Consider the following 22425-nt stretch of genomic DNA (forward strand, 5'->3'; position numbering starts at 1 on the left):
TAAGTTAGAGCGACCCCGTATTTATGGACCATTAAATGCAGAATTATTTCCTAGTTCTTTAGTGCTGTCAATTTTTAACTTGTTACCATTAAGCATCATTATTTTCCAAGTTTTTCAGATTTCTGTTGCAATATATGCAACACATTGCATATATTAGGTAAGAGCTTTTCCAGAGAATTACTCAATGGTTAAAATATATGTCCTAAATCTGCATTTTATAATATTTGAAGTTTAAAATTAGTCATCAACATTACCAGGGAGTCACTGAGTTAGTAAATGTTGATTTGTCAGAGAGAAAGAGAGAAAGAAAGAAAGAGAGAAAGAGAGAGAAAGAAAGAGAGAAAGAGAGAGAAAGGAAGAGAGAAAGAGAGAAAGAAAGAGAGAAAGAAAGAGAGAAAGAAAGAAAGAGAGAAAGAGAGAAAGAAAGAAAGAGAGAAAGAAAGAAAGAAAGAAAGAAAGAAAGAAAGAAAGAAAGAAAGAAAGAAAGAAAGAAAGAAAGAAAGAAAGAAAGAAAGAAAGAAAGAGAAAGAAAGAAAGAAAGAAAGAAAGAAAGAAAGAAAGAAAGAAAGAAAGAAAGAAAGAAAGAAAGAAAGAAAGAAAGAAAGAAAGAAAGAAAGAAAGAAAGAGAAAGCAAGCAAGCAAAAAAGAAAGAAAGAAAGAAAGAAAGAAAGAAAGAAAGAAAGAAAGAAAGAAAGAAAGAAAGAAAGAAGAAAGAGAGAAAGACAGAAAGAGAGAAAGAGAGAAAGAAAGAAAGAAAAAAGCAAGAAAGCAAGAAAGCAAGCAAGCAAGCAAGCAAGAGAAAGCAAGCAAGCAAGAAAGCAAGGAAGCAAGAAAGCAAGGAAGCAGAAAGCAAGCAAGAAGGAAAGCAAGAAGGAAAGCAAGAAAGCAAGCAAGCAAGCAAGCAAGCAAGCAAGCAAGCAAGCAAGCAAGCAAGCAAGCAAGCAAGCAAGAAAGAAAGAAAGAAAGAAAGAAAGAAAGAAAGAAAGAAAGAAAGAAAGAAAGAAAGAAAGAAAGAAAGAAAGAAAGAAAGAAAAAGGGCGAAAGGGAGGAAAAGGGAGAAAGGGAGAAAGAGAGAACGCAAGCAAGCAAGGAAGGAAGCAAGGAAGCAAGAAAGCAAGAAAGCAGAAAACAAGCAAGCAAGCAGGCAAGCCAGCAAGCAAGCAAGAAAGCAAGAAAGCAAGAAGCAATGAGACCACTGCGGGGGGCAGGCTGCCTTCCCCACCTTGCTATTTTTGCTGCCAGGAGGCAGGTGTTGTTGCAACTTTTCTGCATATAGGGGCTGGAAGGTGAACGGGCTGAAAGACCTATTGACCACCCTACAAAGACAGTTGTTGTGGGTCGTTATGGGTCGTTATCGTGTATTGTTCTCTGCTACTGAAAGAAAGGAGAGAGAAGAAAGGAAGATAGAAGAAAGCAGGGATAGGAGACCAGATAAAAGGGAGCCTTCTGGCTGGGGTATGCAGCTTGTTCCTGCGTTTTATGAGGAGCTGAGTGAAAGGAGACGAAGAAATGGAGAAGAGGGCTAGAGCACACTAAAAGAGCTGATAAAACTAAAAAACCTGGAATCCCTGTTTGCTCCCTAAACCCTCAGTCTTCAAGCACTATATGCCATAGCCGCCGTGCCTCAGCTGCCCTCCCAAGGCTCCAGCCACAGCTCCAGCTGTTGCAGCCGTGCTGCCAAGGCCCTGCCGCAGCTCCAGCCACAGCTCCAGCTTCGCATCTGAGCACCCGTGGTAGTGACGCTGCCACCTCTGGGCCACCGAGTCGCCGTTGCAGCTGCAGTTGCAGCTTAAAGCCGCAGTAGCCGCCACTGCCGTAGCTGCCGTCAAGCCCATCAGCGTTTCTGAGCTGGAAACTGTGAGACTCACTGACCAAGAAGTTTTTCTCTATCCTTCTCTGCATTCTTTTCCCTGGGCAAAAGTCATCTGTTACATTCACACATGCACCTCATCTACTCTATACAGCAAAGAAGGCCAGGCTCTCTCTACCCTCAACTATAGTAGTGTTTCTTTCTTTCTCTTTACTGATGTCATATTGTGCTCAGATACCCAGTTCACAAGTACAAACATTACCGACCCCAAGTTTTATCTCTGGTAACCACATTCACACAACACACCCCCTTTGTGCATCCAGTATTTCCTGTTTCTCACTGTTTCATCCAGTTGCTCTAGTAAACATTAAAACCTTGCCTGTGTTAGTGTGTTTCTGTGTGCATATCCAGAAAAGAGCTTACCAACTGGTTACACACCCGGTGGAAACAAGCTGGTCCCAAGCTGGAGAAGGACCCACCGAAATAATTAAAAACGGCTACCCTGAATATTAATTTCGTGTCAGGAAATCATAAAAACAAACAAGGTGATCATGCCCTGAGATAAGGTGGCTTTGACCCCAAACCAGATTCAAACCGCAAGAGGTCTGAAAACACAGAAAAACATCGAATTAGGAGGAAGCAGTTTGCCACATGAGGATAGAAAGCTATCACATTTTTTTGCCTCTTTTGTGTTCATCAGCCACTTCCCACCACTGATTCACTGTATAGCTCCTTAAAAGCTATGAGTTCAGTGCTAACTTCTGCAGCAAGCCAAAAGAGACCCTGCAAGACTAGAAAGCAATGACAGCCTAAAATTTCGAAGCAAAATGTGATTAAGAACCTGATCTTAGGTCCTTATACAAAACCTGTGGAATTTCCTGGGAAAACTAATTCAGAATCACAGAATTGTTCTGTTTGGAAAAGACCTTTAAACCCACTGAGTTCAACCATTAGCCTAATTCTACTGAGTTTGGTGCTAAACCATATTCCTACACAGAATCACAGGATCATTCTGGTTGAAAAAGATCTTTAAGATCATTGAGTCAGTTGCAGTGAGTTTTGGATCAAGTCTTTAAAAAACTTTGTAGGACTGTAAGTCAGAGATTCTCTGTTGGCATTGGAGCATGGCTGCCTTTGAAGTTTTTTCCCAGACACTGAAGATGTTAATTTTGTTGTAGGCATAGAAAGTCTTTTTTTCTCCTTGACTGCTCTCATTCTGAAATAAAACAACTGAATCAATACAAATATTGGCTGCCTTCAGGATTAGTTTTCATGATGAGCTTTGAACAGTAGCAATGAGACCATGAACATAAAGGAGCTTGTTCAAAATATATTTGAAAGTCTGCCAAACAGCTCTTTCTACAGCTGTATTGCCCCTATGAAATGGGTTGAGCTCAGGTTGTAGAACTCTCTGCAGACCCTCTTGAAGCCTTGTAGAGACTCACAAGGCATGATTCATTCTGAACTGGTGTTTAACACTGAATACTGATTTGAGACATGGCAAGAACAACAGAAAACAAAACCTAAAGGCATCTCTTTTACAGTTGACTTTTCTATGTTCTCCCAGCTCTGATCTCCTTGCCAAATAGCAGATACACTGTATTGGTCTGGCAACTTCAACTATCTTTTTGGGATAAATGGAATTGCATTGTGTTTTAAGAAACCCCCTTGGCTGGAACCTCATTCATCCTCCCTTATTTCAGATACCTACAATGTAAAGATTAACTCTTAGCTACATTATTCACTCTCAGTTGTTTTTCAGTCAAGAGAGAGAAATGACCTCTTCTGGGATTCATCTGGCCTCATTAGGGGCAGAAGAATCTCACCTGTCAGTGTGCATTTTTCATAATTAGCAGTAAAAAAAATGTACTTTACCAGCTCTGATTGAGATACCCATTCTGAAGAGATTACAGCTGGGTAAGATGACTCACTTTGTGGAGTTGCTGTCAACAGAGCAATTTACTCATAAATAAATGAACAATGGGCTGCCCAAGGTCTAAAAAAACTGCATATAAGCCAGATTCCATGAACTGAGGCTAACTTGTTCAATGTCTGTCAACTACCCCTGCAGCAAGGAAGGCTGGTCTAAATAATAAAAGTACTTACTTAACACTACCACACACAGTATGGCTGCATATGAAGGTTATAGAACAGATAATCTTCTGTGCTGTCATGCAGTACATGCAGAACAACAAGGTGATCAGGCCCAATCAGCATGGATTTATGAAAGGCAGGTCCTGCTTGACTAACCCGATTTCCTTCTTTGACAAGGTGACTGGTTTAGTGTATCAGGAAGAGGCTGTGTCTAACTAGATTTCAGTAAAACCTTTGACAGAATTTCCCCCAGCATGTTCCTGGAGAAACTGGTTTCTCATAGCTTGCACAGGTTTATGTTTTGCTGGGTAAAAAAACTGTCTGACTGGCCAGATCCAAAGAGTTGTGGTGCATGTAAATAAGTGGAGCTGGAGGCAAGTCACAAGTGGTGTTCCTCAGGGCTCAGTTTTGCAGTCAGTTCTCTTTAACATCTTTATCAATTATCTGGACCAGGGGATGGAATAGACCCTCGGTAACTTTGCAGACAACACCAAGCTGGATGAGAGTGCTGATCTGCCTGGGGGAAGGAAGGCTCTGCAAAGGGTCAATCTGGACAGGCTGGACAGATCTGGATAGGCTGGGTCAATGGGCCAAAGCCAACTGTGTAACGTTCAACACAACCAAGTGTTGGGTCATGCATTTGGGTAATAACAACCCACCCCATCTCTGTTACCAGAAGTGATATTTACAAAATATTCACAGATTATGAGGGAAAGATGGGAAAGTTTTTTTTCAAAACAAGTGGAAGTTTCAGATCAACAGGAATCCATGCAAATGTGTTCTTCACAGCTCTTGAAGACAGGTTTAATTGAAAAGATTATGGTTTCTCTATATCTAAATAATCTTGGCAAAGTTTAATACCCATTGAGGGAAGGAAACAGCTCTGAGTTTCTATTTTGTTTAGTTTGCCAGTCTGCAGTGATCAACGTGCCTGTTAATAACTTAATTATTACTTGTTTATTTGTGATATGTTCACTGCTGAAAGGAAGTCCCACACAAGCTAAAATTGAAATAGATGACAATCAACAACAACAACAACAGCAAAACTGTAGAAAAGTTGAACAATTAACCAGCACCAGGCTTTGAAGTACCATGCATGCACTAATGCATTGCTTTCAGCAACACAACAGCTGTTTTTATATGTATTTGTAGCTTCCTCAAGCAAGTATTTCAAATTTGTGATAAATTATAGCAAATTTGGCCTGCCTGCATAGTGGCATGAATAAATGTAACTACCTAGAGTGATATACGTATATATTGCAAGTGCTTTCTGGGAAAGTGACCTCTAGGCAAGCCTGTGTGAGTGACCATATCTCCCAGTTATCAGTACATTGGGTCTGTGCCTGGGACATCTAATGATTCTAGCAATTGCTGGATTGCATAGAGCTTCTGTGGCTTAATCTTTTTATTATTATTAAATATGCAATAAAAGAGCAAGAAATTAAGACTTCTGGCTTTAGTATAGCACATAAAAATAATCTTTGACACTCTGCACTTTGTAGTTCCATTCCTATTATTGAGAAAACAGTGAAAGATTACCTGCTGTCTAGTTCTAGCACCCTTTTTTATATCTGAGATTTCAAGTGTTGTCCAGAGAAGTCCTGTCCTTTCTCCTTTTCAGTGTTCTCTGGTCTCCTGTTGACAGTTGGTTCCAGACTTCACCATGAACTACAGATTTTTGGGGAATCATGATGTAGATAACTCCCTTGAGCTACAGCAGTGAAACTCCCATCATATGTTTTGTTGTGCTGACATTAAAAGGGATCTTTACATTTAAAAAATATCATATATGTATGAAAATAATAATCACTGATGCTAAGTAAAATTCAGAACAGTCACAGTTTTAGGTCTTAACTTTCCTATTATCTGAGGTGTTCAATGTGAAAAACATACCTTAAAGGTACAGCTACAGCACTAATTCCATTTCAAGGAAGTCTAATAATGAAAACAAGAAATAATTTGGACTGCAAATGTCCTGGCTTCAGGCAGGATGAAGGAAAAGGAGTAGCAATCATAAACCATGAAAAAGCTTGGAGATGGCTGAAAAATACGAAGAAGGAAAGAATGGAGGATGAGGACAACAGAATGTTGAACCAGCATGAAAAGAGAGTGCGGCTGGGAGAAAAAAAGAGAGTATGAAAACTAGAGAGATAAAAAGAATACTGCTGAAAAATAAAGACAGCATAAGCTCATAGCACAGCATTCCTCCCACTGGATAATCTTGTTCTTACTATCTTTTGATGTAATGCTTTGAATAAAACATAGCCCTTAACATTTTACAACTTGATTAATTCCTGCAAGACTATGCTGTTTTTAAAAATGCAGAATGAGTATTATTCTCCTCCTTCTTTTATTTTATGGAGGTAAAAGTTTATGCAGATTCAAAAAATGACCAGATAAGTCTAATGGAATAAAACTCCATCAATGACAATTTATTGCAAATACACTGTCACTCGTTGAGGAATTCTCTTGGCTGTAGACTGGTAGAAGCTAGAACACTATTCTAGATAAGTATCACTGTATCTATGAGTTTTCTTCAAGCTCACCATTCTCAGCTAATGTCAAGATACTGGACCTTTGTGTTTTCTGATATAAATACTTTTAATTGAATTGTCAGTCTGTAGGCTGAGATAATGCAAAGGACTTGGGCATCAACTAAGCTGCAGACACAAAGATATCCCAATTATTTTGCTGGGAATGTTCAAATATTTGAACATTTTAAGTTAATTCTTGTACTGTTGCACTGATGTGGCAGCTGTCACTATAAAATCAGTCTCACATTTTAGAAAACTAATTCTTTTAACCAAGTCATGCTGTTGAAGGGGACAAATATGTAAGAAAAATAATAATTCATGGTACTAATTAATGAAATGGCAGATTACATTCTTTATTTAACTGAAATAATCAATAGGAATATTTATGTAATTATTTAACAGATTTCAGATAACAAGTGGCATCTTTTAAATATTACCTAACTATTCATTTAGTGTAAAACACAGTAAATTATACAGAAAAATGCCTTAAAATCTAAGCCACGCTGCTTAATGTTTATATAATTATCTGTAAAATACAATGTACAGCATGAATTTCAGCATTTTCTCATAAGATATCAATCTGTTGGTGGCAGTAAAAATCTATACATGTTTTCATAGTCTTTTCTTAGCAACTGTTGGACTTATACTTTTCCAAATTTGTTTTACCATATGTGTGAGTACTGTGTTATTAACTCATAAAGTATTATCAGGTGTTTTGGGTTTTTTTCTCTGATATGTATGATAAAATGTCTGCAAAATAATCTGCAATACAGAGCTTGAGTTCTTTAATTCTTCAAGAAGATAAACGGTGGTATTTTAAGACACTTAGCATCAGTTTCACTCTTTATTCACTGAAATTTACTGTAAAACTCCCATCAGTTCTGAAAACTACAAATTTACATGTGTTCGAAGTGCTATTAGACAGATACAAGGAGGATAAATCTATTTGTGGACTATTGAACCCTATGCCTTTTTCTGCAGTAGTAAACTAAACAGAGAGACAGAGCTCATTTTTGAGTACCAGCAGGAGACAGTGCACACTGTTGAATTGTTGGCTTGGTCCCCAGCACAGCTTACGAGTGAGAGGACTATCACTAGTCCTTGCAGTGCCTGGTACAGTACAAGCACTGACACAGAGAAGATGTACTGCTGACAAGTGTCTTGGAAGCTGCGGTCCTGCTCTGGAGAGCCCAGCTTTATGATCAAGCTCTGACAGCGGGCATCTGGACCTGACAACTATTATCAAGTATTGATGTTGCCAAAGACAACTCCCCAAGCTCAGGCCATCTTTAAGTAGAAAGTCACAGAGACTGAGAGACTGTGTGAGGAGTATAACTCTTTCTCTGCTTCTGCTCATTCCCTGCTGCTGGCTGTGGTTGTCCTGGCAGGATCCTGGGGCTTGATGGTTGTTAATTATGCCATTTCCAACAAGTCCCACAGTGATGCAGTTTGGCAGTGCTGCTCAGAGTGAGAAATCCTGGCAAGGTATGCCTTTGTCCAGAGCAGAAGTGACACAAAGCCTGTACCTGGCAATATCAAACACTTCAAAGCCTCTACAGTAGTGTTCCACTCTCTTCAAAGCTGTGCTGGTGGGGAGAAATCCAGACATACAAAAAGTAAATGGAGGTAGGAAGGTCAAAACTATGATGGGAGCATTATCTGCCCATGCAGTGTGGGTGGCACTGGAAGTGCTTGACCTGGAAATGGGTCTCCCCAAATCCTTTGCTAAGCTTTCATTCAACTCTGGACTGAGGGTGATAGTTGTGAGATATTCTACCTTGATGGCATATTCTCTGAGGGTAAAGCTGAGGCAGGAAATAGCTAAGTTCTCACAGAGAGTTAGCCCTACATGCACTTCCCAGTTCCTGTGCCACAATAAGTAATAGATTCCAAGTTTCCCTGACCACTCAGTCCATCCTTATTGAGAAGCCATATTCAAACACAGACATGTCAGACATGCTAAGCAAGACACTATTTTCTATCTATTCTCACCCTATATGTGGCTTTTTTGCTCATACACAGTCTGTGGCCATTCTTAAGCTTCCTGAATTAAAGAAAAGAATGTTGTTTAAGTAAGATGAAAGGAAATAATGTGCTGTGGAATTGAAACTCTTCTGAATGCTGCCAACAAATTTTTAATTCTTGTTACTGCCTTGGAACTATTCGGTACAACAGGTCAGTAGTGGAAAGACATGAAGACAAATGCATTTGTTAATACAAGATTTAGATCCCTCTGTTGTCTTTTTAAAGAGTTATATGTTTGTTGAGTTTGGAAGACCACTTCAAACCCCATTTTGTTTACGATAAACTTTTTTTTACCAAATGTATGGCATGTGTTTATTGATTGCCAATTGTTCTTCCAGGTTGCCATGGAAAAATATGCTTCTACAAATACCATCACATGTTCTATTGCATTTTTCTTTAAGGCTCTATTCTCTGTGCTAAAGGACACAGAGAGGGACAGAGTTCCCCCACTATCATGATGGGATGAGTTATACCCTAAGTTCTGGGTGACTTTTCACACAACGTTTAAGCTATATGTAATTCTATAAAAGTACTGACTTTCTTTTTCTGCAAGATTTGAAAAGAAACACAGGTCAAATTTATCTGAATAATGATTCAATAAATGTACTGTATTTCAAAGTGTTACTTAATGGCTATTGTTACAGGACCCTTTTAGCTGGGGAGGAGGAATCTTCCACAGTTCTGGCTTAACTCTGTGTAACATTAATGTCTCATACCTGATTCAGCACAGCTTCTAAGAATTTGTATAACTTTTCATTTGAGCTTAGCTTTGTTAAGCATCCAATCACATATAATCATTGGGAAGAAATGGATTTAAAAGTTCTAAATCTGAGACGTGAGTTACATAGTAACCAGTTTGTATGAGGCAGCCGACATAAGTGAGTGCCTAAACCACGTTTGCCTTCCACATCATTTTTGAAAACAGCTGTTTCTAGAGAATGTATTACAAATGTTCCTAATGTTGTCAATGTGATTTTTGTTTGGTTGTTTTGGTTTGGGGTCTTTTTTATTTTAATTTTGGTTTTGCAGGTTTTTTTGTAAGACTTAATTTTTTTGTGAACATTCTTCTGTAATATTCATCCATCTTTCTCCAACCCTTCTACAGTAGCAATACAAATAGTATGGCCATCACATTTTTAATCAGGATCAAAGACATCCAAAGGCAGCATTTAGCTCCAGTGGAAGGAGTATACTTCATCATAGTGCTGCTATTTCAAGGACTACGCAATTGACAATTAACAAAGAGAACTCTATAATAATGTTTATGTCAATGTTCATATTAGATTGTTCATCATGGAATAATTATACTGGTTAGAAAATCACAAATTTGTATTTGTTTCAGTAGACTTCAAATCATTACAGTCATCAAACTGAGAGTTGTATGTGCATTTCTTTAAGCCTGTTGAAGGTATCCAAGCAGAAAACCATGAAATTGCATACTCTCCTTAATGAAATTTGGAGCCCTTTTTACACCTGCTGTAAATAACAGTAAAAGTAAATAACTTCATTAATTTGCTATTGATATTTTCTTCATTTTGTCTGGAGATAGGTAAGCTAGCCATGGGTGGGGGAGGGGGACCACATGGGTGTGGAGAAACCTGGGGACATGTAAACAAAGTGGTGTCTGTCTTATTAGTAAAATTCAGGGCTGTTCAATTACAATGGGCTGTTTGCCAATTACTATGAAAGGTAGACTTGGCTGAAAAGCAGTATCAGTGAAAGATCATGAGGAGGACTTTAAGATACTCTCAGGTAAAAAATAGAATGTACAGGTTTCTCTTTTTTTGTGAAAAAGTTTGAGACAGATTTTGCTTTCTGCCCTCCAGAGCCATATGTATGCTATACATCAGAAACAAGAGTTCAGGTTTCTAATTTATCTGATCTGGGGGAAAGATTTAATTGTTGAATCTCCTGCAAGTTAGATTATATACCTACACATATTCCTGTTATACGGGTAATTCTTTCACTCCTTGGTCTAATAACTAAATTACTTTACTTTACTTCATTAAATTCACATTAGTGCATTTTAATTAAATTTATTTGTCCAATAAATAACATCAGTCATCCTAAAGAGGCGTGGCAATGTCACAGAATGTCAAATGCATCCTCTGCTGTTCCTCTTTATTCTTAGCCACACCTTTTGCCCCCCTAGAACAGAACAACTGAGCTGAGTAAATCTCCATTCTTCTTGTCAAAGATTTGCATTTTGCTTGTAAATTTTATTGCCTTTACTTGGCTTAAGAAACTAATCACATGGTCACCTAAGCCTTATATTTGTTTGAGTACTGGCATAAGGGTGGGATTCTTAACTAGGCATTTCCATAGTTCAACTCAGAAGATTTTATAAGAAGGGAAGGAAAAAGCATTATTGTCACGTAGGAATCTTCTCTATATTTTTTGTAAAAAAAACCAACCAACCAAAAAAACCCAAAAACAACCTCAAAAATCCACCTTTCTTTCTTGTACTCTTTTTTTATTATTTTTTTCCCCTTTTTTCAGGGGCAGCTTTGGTTTTACTTCTGAATTTTTTAACACTAAAGTTCAACACGATCACAACTTCCTCTAAATATGTATGTATTTTTAAAAGTCTTCTGAGGTAGAGGAGATTATTTAAATGGGGCCTAATACTAAAATTAAGTTTACAACTCAAGTATCTTATATTAAAAAAAACATCCATTTAAGAGGGATAAAACCAGTTAAGAAAAGTTGAGATCTTTTGATTTTGGATCTCATGTCAGGTCAGTCATTTTCATTGCACATCATCTTCTTCAAGATTTCTTGAATGTTGTCATTTCTGTAAGTACTCTGCAGCTGTCAGTATATAGTTCAGGGAAGACATCACAATGCAAATTGGCTGACAGTTTAATACTGGCTGCAACTGCCATATTTTACATAACTATAAACACAGAATTTCTCCTGTGCCTGGAATTGCTGCATTTAAAATAGACAGGAATAGAGGCTGTCAGGTCCTCATAAAAATTTCCTCAACACTTTGGAGAGTAAGTTTCAGAGATCTGTTTTCAAAATTATTTCTAGTTTCTGGCCTAAACACAGAATGTTTTCAAAACCCTGGTTTTCAGCCAACCTCCATCTAATAGAATTTCTTGACTTTTTAAAAAAATACAGATGGATTCCTATGTGATTATGTTACAGGTTTACTGACTCACTGAAAAACATATGTGGCCAACACAATTTGTGACCCACATAATTTGCAATAGCTTCTGTTCTCTGTAAACAATGAGGAACAGGACACAATCAGTCTCAATAAAAAGCTGCATCAAGGTTCTTGGTGGCCACTGAAAGTCCCTTATTTTCAGTCAAGGGTTCCCAAATGTGCAGTAAGCAGACTCTCAGAAGATTTAAGTTGCTGTTGATCCATAACAAGCTATTGATAGAGAGACAATGCATTCCATATGAAGATCTACAAGAAATGTCAGGGATTCACAGAGGATATAAGACTGAACATGTAATATTTTCCTCCACAGCATACTCTGTGAACATCTTCTGACCAGCAGTTTCTGACTCCATTCTTAGACCTCACTTCAACAAAACCAGGAAACTTGACAAGAGCATTTTTAGGTATTTTACATATGGGTAAATATAAGGATTGTGCTACAACACCAGAAATCACTATACACATGAATGGTGTGGCAGAAAGCATCTTTTCCCTAATGTATTTTCAAGGCCTTGGTAAATGAGACACGAAAATCTACAGGAAGTAGTCACATTTAAGGTAGTCCCATGGAAAAATGTCTCCTGTGCAAAATGCTAACAGAGATCTATTACTTTCTGCTTTTCTGGATTCATAAAAGGACTTCTGACTTGTTGAAGATATTAAGCTGGAGAGCTAGGAGTCAGATAATACTTTATATTTTGGCTTTGTCATAAATTATTTCCCTTTACAATTTAGCTGATTACAGTTTGAGAATTAAAATGTTTGATTTATTAAAAATATTGTGCAGAAATATGTAAAGACTGATTGGTTTGAGAGTTAAGAATAAGTCTAGAATTTTTCAGAGGGAGCTTTTTTCAGCTGTCTTTTTAAGTGCAAGATTAAAGTCTCTCAACATATTCTCATGCTTCAGAGATTCTCATTATAAGAAATTATAGCAGCCCAATACAAGAGAGAAGAATTTGGACTTTGTATATTTCAACATGAACATTTTTCCCTGGATCTTTTTGTCTAAAAGCTGAGTCTAAAATGGAAACTACTAGGCACCCCATTTGTTCTATGCGTGGAAAAAAATTACTCACTGCGTTTTCTCCATTATAACAGGCTTTATTAAAACCCTTTAGCCAACACCCCACTACCTGCAATAACCACAATATCGTCCTGTATTGAGAATGTCAAGTGACACTCTAAATGACAAATGTTGAGCTCTTAATATCTACAGCTCTATTAATGTATGAAGAATATTATTCCCTCTGCAGCAAGACAGTGTAGGAACTATGATAATAAGTCGGTAAGGTAGATCAGTTTTACTGCCCACTACTGTGCCATACTTCTGCCAGAAGACATTCCCTCTTCCTCTTCTAGCGATGACTGAATCCCTTCTTTGCAAAAGTACATCTGTGTTTCTGTGACAAGTAGAGAAAGGGAAATAATTGTAGGTTGTTGTTGCTGCGCCTGAGATGAGAGGCACCAGTGGCAGCATAACCATGAGTTAGCCAGTGGATCTTTAGTGTTTGTCCTTCAGATGGAGAGCTGTGTTCCCACAGAACCTGTTGTATCTATGAGAAAAAGAGTTGCATCCTTTCCTCTCTTTCTACTGTTTTAAATCCTCCCCTATGTAGTGGTATTTCATTAGAAACTGAGGTTGACAGGAAAAGACATTTAGTGAGAGTGACCCCTGAGCATACTCTGGCAAATTGCTGAGAAATACACTGGGACAAGTCAGGACGCCTACAGAAACAGAATAAAGGGGACAATGGAAATGTAGCATAACAAAAGAATTAAAAAGAGATTCTGCATCTCATAGGAAAATTTCTCACTGGAAGGAAAGGGCCCTGAAGGGATGAAAAAAACACTAAGACTGATATGGAGAACATATATAAAAGGAAGAAAAAATAAAACATAGAAGCTCTTTCCTTACTAAAATAACGAAAAGGCTGAGCTTTAATTTTACAAGACACACAGTAATATGAAAGGACTTTAAAATATTTGTGTATGGTGTTTGATGAATCCTAGTCTGAGATTCTGCTATAATGATTAGGGGGTGTGAATGGAAGGAAATTACAGAGAAAATAAACGTATTCAGATGTCTTCCAATACTTCAGTTTACTGAGATGCAGTCCTTGATCAACTGAAAGGCTACAGGGTTGGATCCACTCTGAGGACACACACCACCTACATGCTATTCTAGCAACATAGTGCAGCTTTCATCAGAAATACACAGGTGCATAGAGAGGCATTTGCAGAATTTGTGTGTTGAGAAGGCACTCATGGAATTTTCATACAAAAATTCTTTACCTTGTGAATGTGAGCCATCTGTTCTTAATGCTGAAATATTCTGGGCCTTATACTCAGCTGGTGTAAGTTATCATATACCAATAGATTTAGTCTGAACTACCCCAAAACTGTACCTGACCCTCAGTGCTCAAAGAGGTGTCAGCACAGCTGGCATCTTACTGCTTTGTTGGTTAGATATAAATTCCTAGCAAATGTACAGATTCTTAGCCCTTCTCCTTCCTTGACGTTTTCTCTGCTGATGCACTTATAAAAAGATACCATATCTTCTCTCAGCCTTCAGGCTAAAGAAGACTAAGACTAAGACTTTCAGTTGCCCTGTATGAGACAGATTTGTTTTTCCTCTTTTTCTTATCACAGACCTTCTTGACACTTTTTCTTCTTGAGAGCATCTTTACATTACATGAATGATTAGAAATGCATGCAGCATTCCAGCGACATTTTCTACAGTGGAGCTAACTGTTTCCGTACTCACCTTACTCCTCACTACCCCTAATCCTTCCTCAAACTGAGATCCCTTTCCTTGGCTGACAGAATAAAACCATGGCTGGCTGGACATATACACATGCCTTGCACATCCCAGCTTGGAGTTGCAGTCCCACATTCCTCCCCTGCAGTGGCAGTTGCTGGAAGGAGGATCTGCCTCCATAGCTTCATGAGGTCAGAGGAGGAAGAAGCAGCAGACTGTTGATACCAAGACTTGGTAAAACCTGTCTCAGGACTCACAGAGCTACTACTCTGCAGGGTGTTTTTTTCTGTCCTCTCTTTTACTTTCTGGACATGAAAGAGCTCTTCTGCCAGAAGCTGTCCAGCATAAGCCTTTTGTCCCACTCTAACTGCAGTGGCTGGAGGGTGAATACACAAAGGCAAAGCTTCATTGTTCCCACTCTCTCAGTCAAAGGGGAGCACTAGTCCCTGTATCATGCCCCTGATGCATGTTTGACATGATTGACTGTCTCCAACAGCGTGACGTGGCCAGTGAGATAGCTTCTCAGCCTGCCACAGAGGCCTCAGTTCAAGCTGTCCTACTTGGTGCACAAGTGCCAGCTCTTTTCCAAGAGCTCCTGCAAGCAACATTGCATCTGAGGAGGCCACAGATGGAGAGTGACAGATATTCCCACTCCAGCACAGCAGCCAGTGTCATTCCCTGTGTATTTAAACACCTGCAGGATTAAATTTGACCTAAATGGTGAGAAAGTATCTATACGGGGCCAGGTTTTCCACAGGAGCAAGCTAACACAGCTCTGCTGACTGTGGAGAAGCTATGCTAAGTGACACTAGCAACAGATCTGTTCCCAGGATTGTATTTGCAGAGATTTTGATTTGGACAGAATCCCAAAGGCAGACCTGCCACCAGCTTGCAGGGTTTCTGCTTTACAGTTATGACACTAAGGCAGAAATCTTAATGTGCCAACTTAACTGAAGGGGCCTGAATACATAATTATTTCTAGGACACGAGCAACATATGAACTGCCAAGTAACAGTGTCCTCAGTGGACATCTAAAATTTTAGCACTCTATTTTGTTCACACCATTTTTTTTCCCAGTCCTTAAGAAATAAACAAACCTACAACCAACAGTCTGCATTTTTCATTTCAATTACCCACCTTTGGCTACTATTTTGACAGTACAGATTTAATCAGACTTCTGTATTTAAAGCGACAAACTAGCTGCAGCACAGAGCACAGAGGGCAGGACACTGACTTTGACACATAATTTCCCTTTCAGTACAGGAATGCTGCATTCAGTACCCAGTTTAGGCTGTAAGTGATTTGCTGTCTCATTTGAGTCTTGCCTACTTGTTTATCTGCATTACAGAACTTGCGGCATGTGTCACTGTCACTTCTGCTTTAAAGGTGCAGTGACCAGCTTCATTCCCACCAGATAATTCTCATGAGTCACTTTCCCAACGCATTTGTCATTACAAATACACAAGTTCGGCAAAAATCAAACCCCTAGCCGATGCAAAATCTGTGTCCTTTAATGAAATTCAATGAACTATTCCAATTTATGCCACAGAGCATAAATCTGCAAATGAGGGACTTGTAAGAGTTAGGGCCTCCAGGTCTCTCAGATACTAAGATGAAGATCTAGAAGTCATAGCCATTTAGAACTGAAAGCCTTTAAACAGGCTATCCTAGCCATTTCAGGGCTCATTTTACATAAGGTCCATATTGGAATGAGCTTGGGTGTAGACCAGTGCAAATACCAAGCAAAACATGAGTGCATTTCCCCATTTATCTCGTATCAGAAGAGAGAAGAAATGTGTTTAAACATATTGTGGATAAACACACCAAATGAATAATAAGATGTACAAACATGGAGTTAATTTTGGATATATTTTCTTCAAATTCATACCTTGTTGAATTCACACACAGCTGTCCTGCTGTGTGTGAATTAAGAAGTGTGAGTCCATTCATAGCCAATTGCAGTGGCTGCAAAGGTGCCAAGACTGGTCTGGCTGTTTCAAAAGAGGTCAGAAAGCAATTTTAAGTCTTCGTCTCTACTACCCCTTCAGCTGCTGCATAAAAGCATGGATCTTTGCTACACTTAAGATTTGACTTGCCAAGTTGATTTAAGCTTGATCTTAGGGCAGAAGCAAAGCATATTTTCAAGAAGGCAGCATGTTATAAAGCCAAATGTTGGGTACTGCACTTCAGCTACAACAACCCCTGGCAGTGCTACAGGCTCAGGGAAGAGTGGGAACACAAACGGAACTTCCTCATAAAAATGTAGCTGTGCAAGTATCTGGCTGGAGCGAGTGCCTGACTCTGGCACTGGTGCCAGAGGACAGCAGAGAAGACGTTTGTGTGAGGTGTGAGCAAGTGAATGATCTGCTCTGCAAAGTGGCAGAACTGGAGGAGGAATTGGAAAGGTGGAGAAGTATCAGGGAGTGTTAGAGGGAGATAGACTGGTAGAGCCACACTCTAGGCAAAGGCAGCAGACAGAGCCTCCTCGTGTAGCTGAGGATCCCCTCCCCTCCTGTCAACAGGCAGCAGAGGAAGAGCAAATAGCCAGAGGGGAGTGAAAACAAGTCCCTGCTGTGGGGGGGCAGGCAAACCCCCTCCTGGCTTCCCTCACCATACCAGTTGCCCTTGCACAACAGGTATGGAGTTCTGGAACTGGAGGAAAGGAGGAAGTAGATGAAGGTCCATCAAGCGGTTGCCTGGGGAGACTCAGCCACCCCTATGCATTAAGACTAATTCTGTTTAAAAAAAAAATAAAATAGGACAGTAATTGTTGTAGGTGATTCCCCCCTGAGAGGAACAGAAGGCCCCATTTGCCGACCAGATCCATCCCACAAGGAAGTTTGCTGCCTCCCTGGGGCCTGGGTCAGAGACATTACCGAGAAACTCCTTAGTCTGGTACAGCCCTCTGACTATTATCCTTTACTGGTTGGAAGTGATGAGGGTGAGGACAGAAGTGCCAAAGCAATTAAAAAGGACTTTAAGGCACTAGGACGATTGGTTGCAGGATCGGGAGCACAGGTAGTGTGTTCATCAGTCCCTTCGGTGGCAAGGAAGACTACATTGTACACTGAGAGGAATAGGGAAACACAGCTGCTTAACGTGTGGCCCAGGGGCTAGTGCTACAGGCAGAATTTTTGTTTCTTTGATCAGGGGAACATGGGATTGGATGGGAAGACCCTGTTCTGCAGGGGATAAAGGAGACTAGAGCAAGAGGTAGCAGGGCTCATTCACAGAGCTTTAAACTAGATTGAAAGAGGGAGGGGGCTGTAGCTGGGTTTGCACCAGTGGGGCAGTATTCTAGTAGTAATGAAGACCAGAAGGCCGCCCACCTCCCTAGGGTGCCATCAGTGTGCTCAGCTCATTCCCAAAATGCCTGTACACCAATGCACTCAGCATAGGGAATAAACAGGAGGAGTTAGAAGTCTGTGTGCAGCCAAAGGGTTATGATCTGGTGGCAATTACAGAGACAAGGTGGGACAGCTCATATGACTGGAATGTGGTCATGGATGGTTATGTCCTTTTTTAGGAAAGACAGGTCAGCAAAACGAGGTGGAGTTGCTCTCTAGGTGAGAAAGCAACTAGAATGTATTGAGCTCTGTCCAGCAGCTGATGAGGAGCAAGTGGAAAGTCTGTGGGTACAAATTAAGGGACAGGCTGGCATGGGTGATACTGTTGTGGGGGAGGAACAGAATACCTAGCAGGATCACAACCCTGGACTTCAGCAGGGCCAACTTTGCCTTCTTCAAGCAATTGTTATGGGAAATCCCATGGGACATGGTACTAGATGGTAAAGGGGCTCACCTGCAAGGTGGTTGTAATGAGGTGCGTGTTGGCCTCTTCTCCCTAGTGACTAGTGATAGGACAAGAGGAAATAGGGTCAAGTTGCGCCAGGGGAGTTTCAGGCTGGATATTAGGAAAAATTTATTCACAGAAAGAGGTAAGGCTGCCCAGGGAGGTGGTGGAGGCACTGTCCCTGGAGGTGTTAAAAAAATGGGTAAACATGATGTTTCAGGAGATGGTTTAGTTGTTAAAGGTTGAAGGGTGGATGGTTTGACTTGGTGATCTTGAAGGTCTTTTCCAACCTTGATGATTCTATGATTCTATTATATACTTTTTCCATGTATGAGCTCCAAGCAGTCACCAGCCACTGGGATACTGAATTACTAAGCAAAATATTAATGCTATGCCTATATGCTATGTCCTAGCTTGCATGAGTGGAGCTTACATGAATTTCTAGTTTATTTAGGGAATGAGTTTCTGAACCACTGTAATAGTTCCTTGCACGTTAATGAACATGGAGTGATGGAGGAAAGAAGTCTTTTCTTCTTGCTGGAATTTACTCTGATGCCCACTGTAGTTCCTGAATTACCTGCTGTCTAATTTCGAGTCTGCAGAAAAACATGTTTTATTTTGCCATTTGTATACTAAATGGAAAATACTCTGAGTATCATGGTAGTTACACATATGTGATTTTATATTTGTGTATGAGGTTTGGAGCATTTATCTTCTGAAGGTTTTTATTGTTTGTTACAGCTTTGTGCTGAGTCTTTCTTAATCTTTCCTTATAGAGCAATCCTTCCATCTTCATTATATTTATCTGTTGCTCTTCTCTGAACTCCATCCAGTTAGTCTAAATTTTTCAGGAAATGAGGTGCCTAAAGCTTTCAGTGCAATACTCTGTGTTCATTCTCACTATACAGATAGGGCCTATTATCAGCCTGCTCCATGAGACGCATAAATATCTCTGCTTTTTGCAGCTCAAGGTTGAAATGGTCCTTTAGCTGCCATGTTACTTTGCAAATATATTGGATAAATAAGATTTTTAAAAAAGGCTTTAGAAGAAAACAAAAACAAAACAAACCCACAAGAAACAAAACCAAAAACAAATCAAAACAAAAACATAACCAGAAAAATCCACAATAAAAAGCACCAGGTGCTGACAGAACCAGCAAGTAGTAATTACCATTCTAATACTAAAATAAGATTATCAGCCTTCTGTCCTGCCACAACAGACATCCTCATATGAGGTGGTTTAACCAAATTAGTTTTTCCTGGTGTAGGTGATCTGTGTGGTCTCTGCAAATTATCTAAGAATCTTCAGAAAAATCTGAAATACTGAGAATTCTTGAATAATCATAAGTAAATGATATAGGTTAATAATTACTAAAAATAATGGATTCCAGTAAGATAGTGTATGCAATGTATGTGAACATTCCTGAGAACACTGAGCCCAATAACCTCAGATTCAAGAACATTTGAGTGTGTGAATAAAGCCATCCCAAAGTCATTTAAGTCTTTCATCATATCACAAAATTAAGCGATTAAAAAAAAATATTGGAAAAAAAAATCTGAGATAGCTATTAATTATGACAGGATCCAAACCCCTCAGCTAGGATCTGAGACTCCTGTTTTCCTGATTAAAAGACTGCTGCCCTGAAGCCTCCAGGTTTTGAAAGTAAAATCCTGGCCTCACCTGTCAGTGGGCTCAGTGGGGCTACAGAGGACCAGGATCAAGATTTTCTGGTACGAATCTATGTTCATATTGCAGCCTAATTGCTCAGAAATACATATAGTTATTCCAGTTACTGAACTTAGATACCAAATGTAGGCACAAATATGCCTAGATTTACATTCCTAACCCTGCAAGGAAGAAAATGATCCCTTAAACCTGGTGCCTAAGTTGCCCACAGAACAAGCACAAGAGGTATATGCATTACTCTCTCTAGAGGTACTGGGACCCACATAAAACTAACACTTTGACCCTCTCTCCACTGCTTTCTGAGGGAAGAACAGGGAATTTTAGACATTTTTGTCCACAGTTGCAGGGCTGACTTGTTGTTAGGGAGATGCCACTGTTCGAATGAACTTTCCTCCAACAAGAAGTGCCTGGCAGTACAGGACCCTGCCTGCTCACCCACAAAATGGGCAAACTGGCTTCTGGACTCAGTGCAGCCTCAGGCACCTCCATCCTTCTGCATGCTTTGACTGCTCCTTTCCCCATTCTTGTGCCAAAACACTGCCCCTTGGCACAGCCAGAAACATGTGAGCACTGCAGGAACCCAAAGAGAGCTGCCAAGAGTCAGAGTTGGGTTCCAGAGTTTGGCACATGAGATGTGTGTGGGTATTTTCCATCTGACTGATGATGCAGCTAAAAACAAAAGCACTTCTGGAAAAGGAGGCAAACATGTAGCAACAATTCTGTATCATCAGGCTGCATCATTTAGTGAAGAGAATGGGGCTATATTGTTCTGCTAGAGTCTAAAGTGGAATAACTTCCTGTGCCTCCCCTCTACCTGCAGTGCCCATATGGAAGAAGCAGCAATAAAAATAAACAATGCTGAAGGACCAAGAGGACTTCCCTTATACTGAGCACAGGTATCTGGGGCAGGAGTGCACTGCTTTATATGTTGTATTTCTGCTTTCTGTCACATGGGCTTTATTAGGAACAGTAAAATGGAATATAGAGTACTTAAGAAAGCAGTCTTAGAAGATCTGAGAAAGAGTTGTTGCTTTTGCTTCTTAACCATTCTGTATATTCAATTAAAGCTTACATTAGGTCACTGGGGCTCCTACTTTTTACATGGATAATTCTGTAGTTATTCAGAAAAAAACATAATAGGGGAAAAAAAAAACACCACCAAAACAAAAGACTGGTGAAGCCCAGTCAGCAAAGGCCATAGGGAGAGACTTTTTTTTCCCCCCACACTGTGGCAACTGGCACAGTTGAACTGCAATAAAGAGAAAAAATAAGTAAATAAGCTATTGAAAAGTATTCCTCACCAGAGTACAAGAAGGAAAAACAGACTCAGGCTTTTATGAAGCACAGATAATTCCCTGGAATGCTGCAGGGCTAACATGGTTCCACTCTGTTCCTTATTAAAGGAAAAATTGTAAATTTACTATCTTTCCTTAAAAGACTTTTCACTCTTGCAATGCAGACAGTGTAGGAAAACACAGGGAAGCCCTGAAGTGCTGTGAATTTTAGAAGATAATTCAGATGAGCTCAAAGGACAGATTACATGGTCCTGTTAGCACTCAATGCAGGAAAGGAGAAAGGTGAATAAAGGACTATGAGAAAAAATGGAAGAATAAAAGACTTTCCGCTTACTGTTGTCATGTTTATTTTAGTAAATTTCCTGTTGTCCTATCAAGAATGAACTATTTATCTTTCAATTAAGCAACCTAGTGTCTAGTTTAGGGAAGCAGTGTAATTTATTGCCATGTTTTGCAGAAGATTGGTACTGGTAGGAAATCACTTTCTCAGAAAAAAATACAATATTTTAACTACATAATTCTTCAAGTAGAGATTCCAAGTTCTATTTAAAAGTTATCATGACCTAAAATGTTCATTAGAGATATTATGGCAATAGGGACATTCTTGTTTTTATAATTTGAAAACATTTTGTTTTCATTAAAAACTTCTTATATTTTATTAGAAAACAGATTAAGCTATTCCAACAGAAAAATGTACTTTTTTTCATTTGAAAATGTGATAATTTTATAGCTGTGATTAAAAAAATTTACATGGGAAACTTGTCAAAATTGGTGATTTAATCTTTCCTATTTTGTTTTAATCAATCCCCTCTCTGTTGACATGCAGTTAAATATTTCCAAACAGCTTTACCTTTTTTCATGCTTTATCCACTTTTAGAACTCTTTTGCAAAAAACACCCTTGAAAGTTATGGGTAATCAAGTTAAATGTAGAATTTGTTTATATAAATGCATTTATGAAAATGTCAAAGCACCTCACTTATCACACCCTCATTATCGTCATGCAGTATAGTTGCATAAGCAGTTTAACAGTCTAGAAAGCAGCTGCACATTTTGTGCAGGAGAGAGGAAAACAGAAGAACAGTGGTGAGAGTCACTAAAAGATAGAAAAATAACTTTGATAATGAAACAGAAAATCCCGTCATTCAGATGAAAGTTGCATTTGACTGCATACCAGTCAAATAAAAACCAAACAAACCAACAAAAAAAACCCACACCTTGAATTTGGGCTAGGGTTTCAGATCCTATGGCAGA

The sequence above is a fragment of the Apus apus genome, chromosome 1 (assembly GCF_020740795.1).
Source record: "Apus apus isolate bApuApu2 chromosome 1, bApuApu2.pri.cur, whole genome shotgun sequence".
Classification (NCBI taxonomy): domain Eukaryota; kingdom Metazoa; phylum Chordata; class Aves; order Apodiformes; family Apodidae; genus Apus; species Apus apus.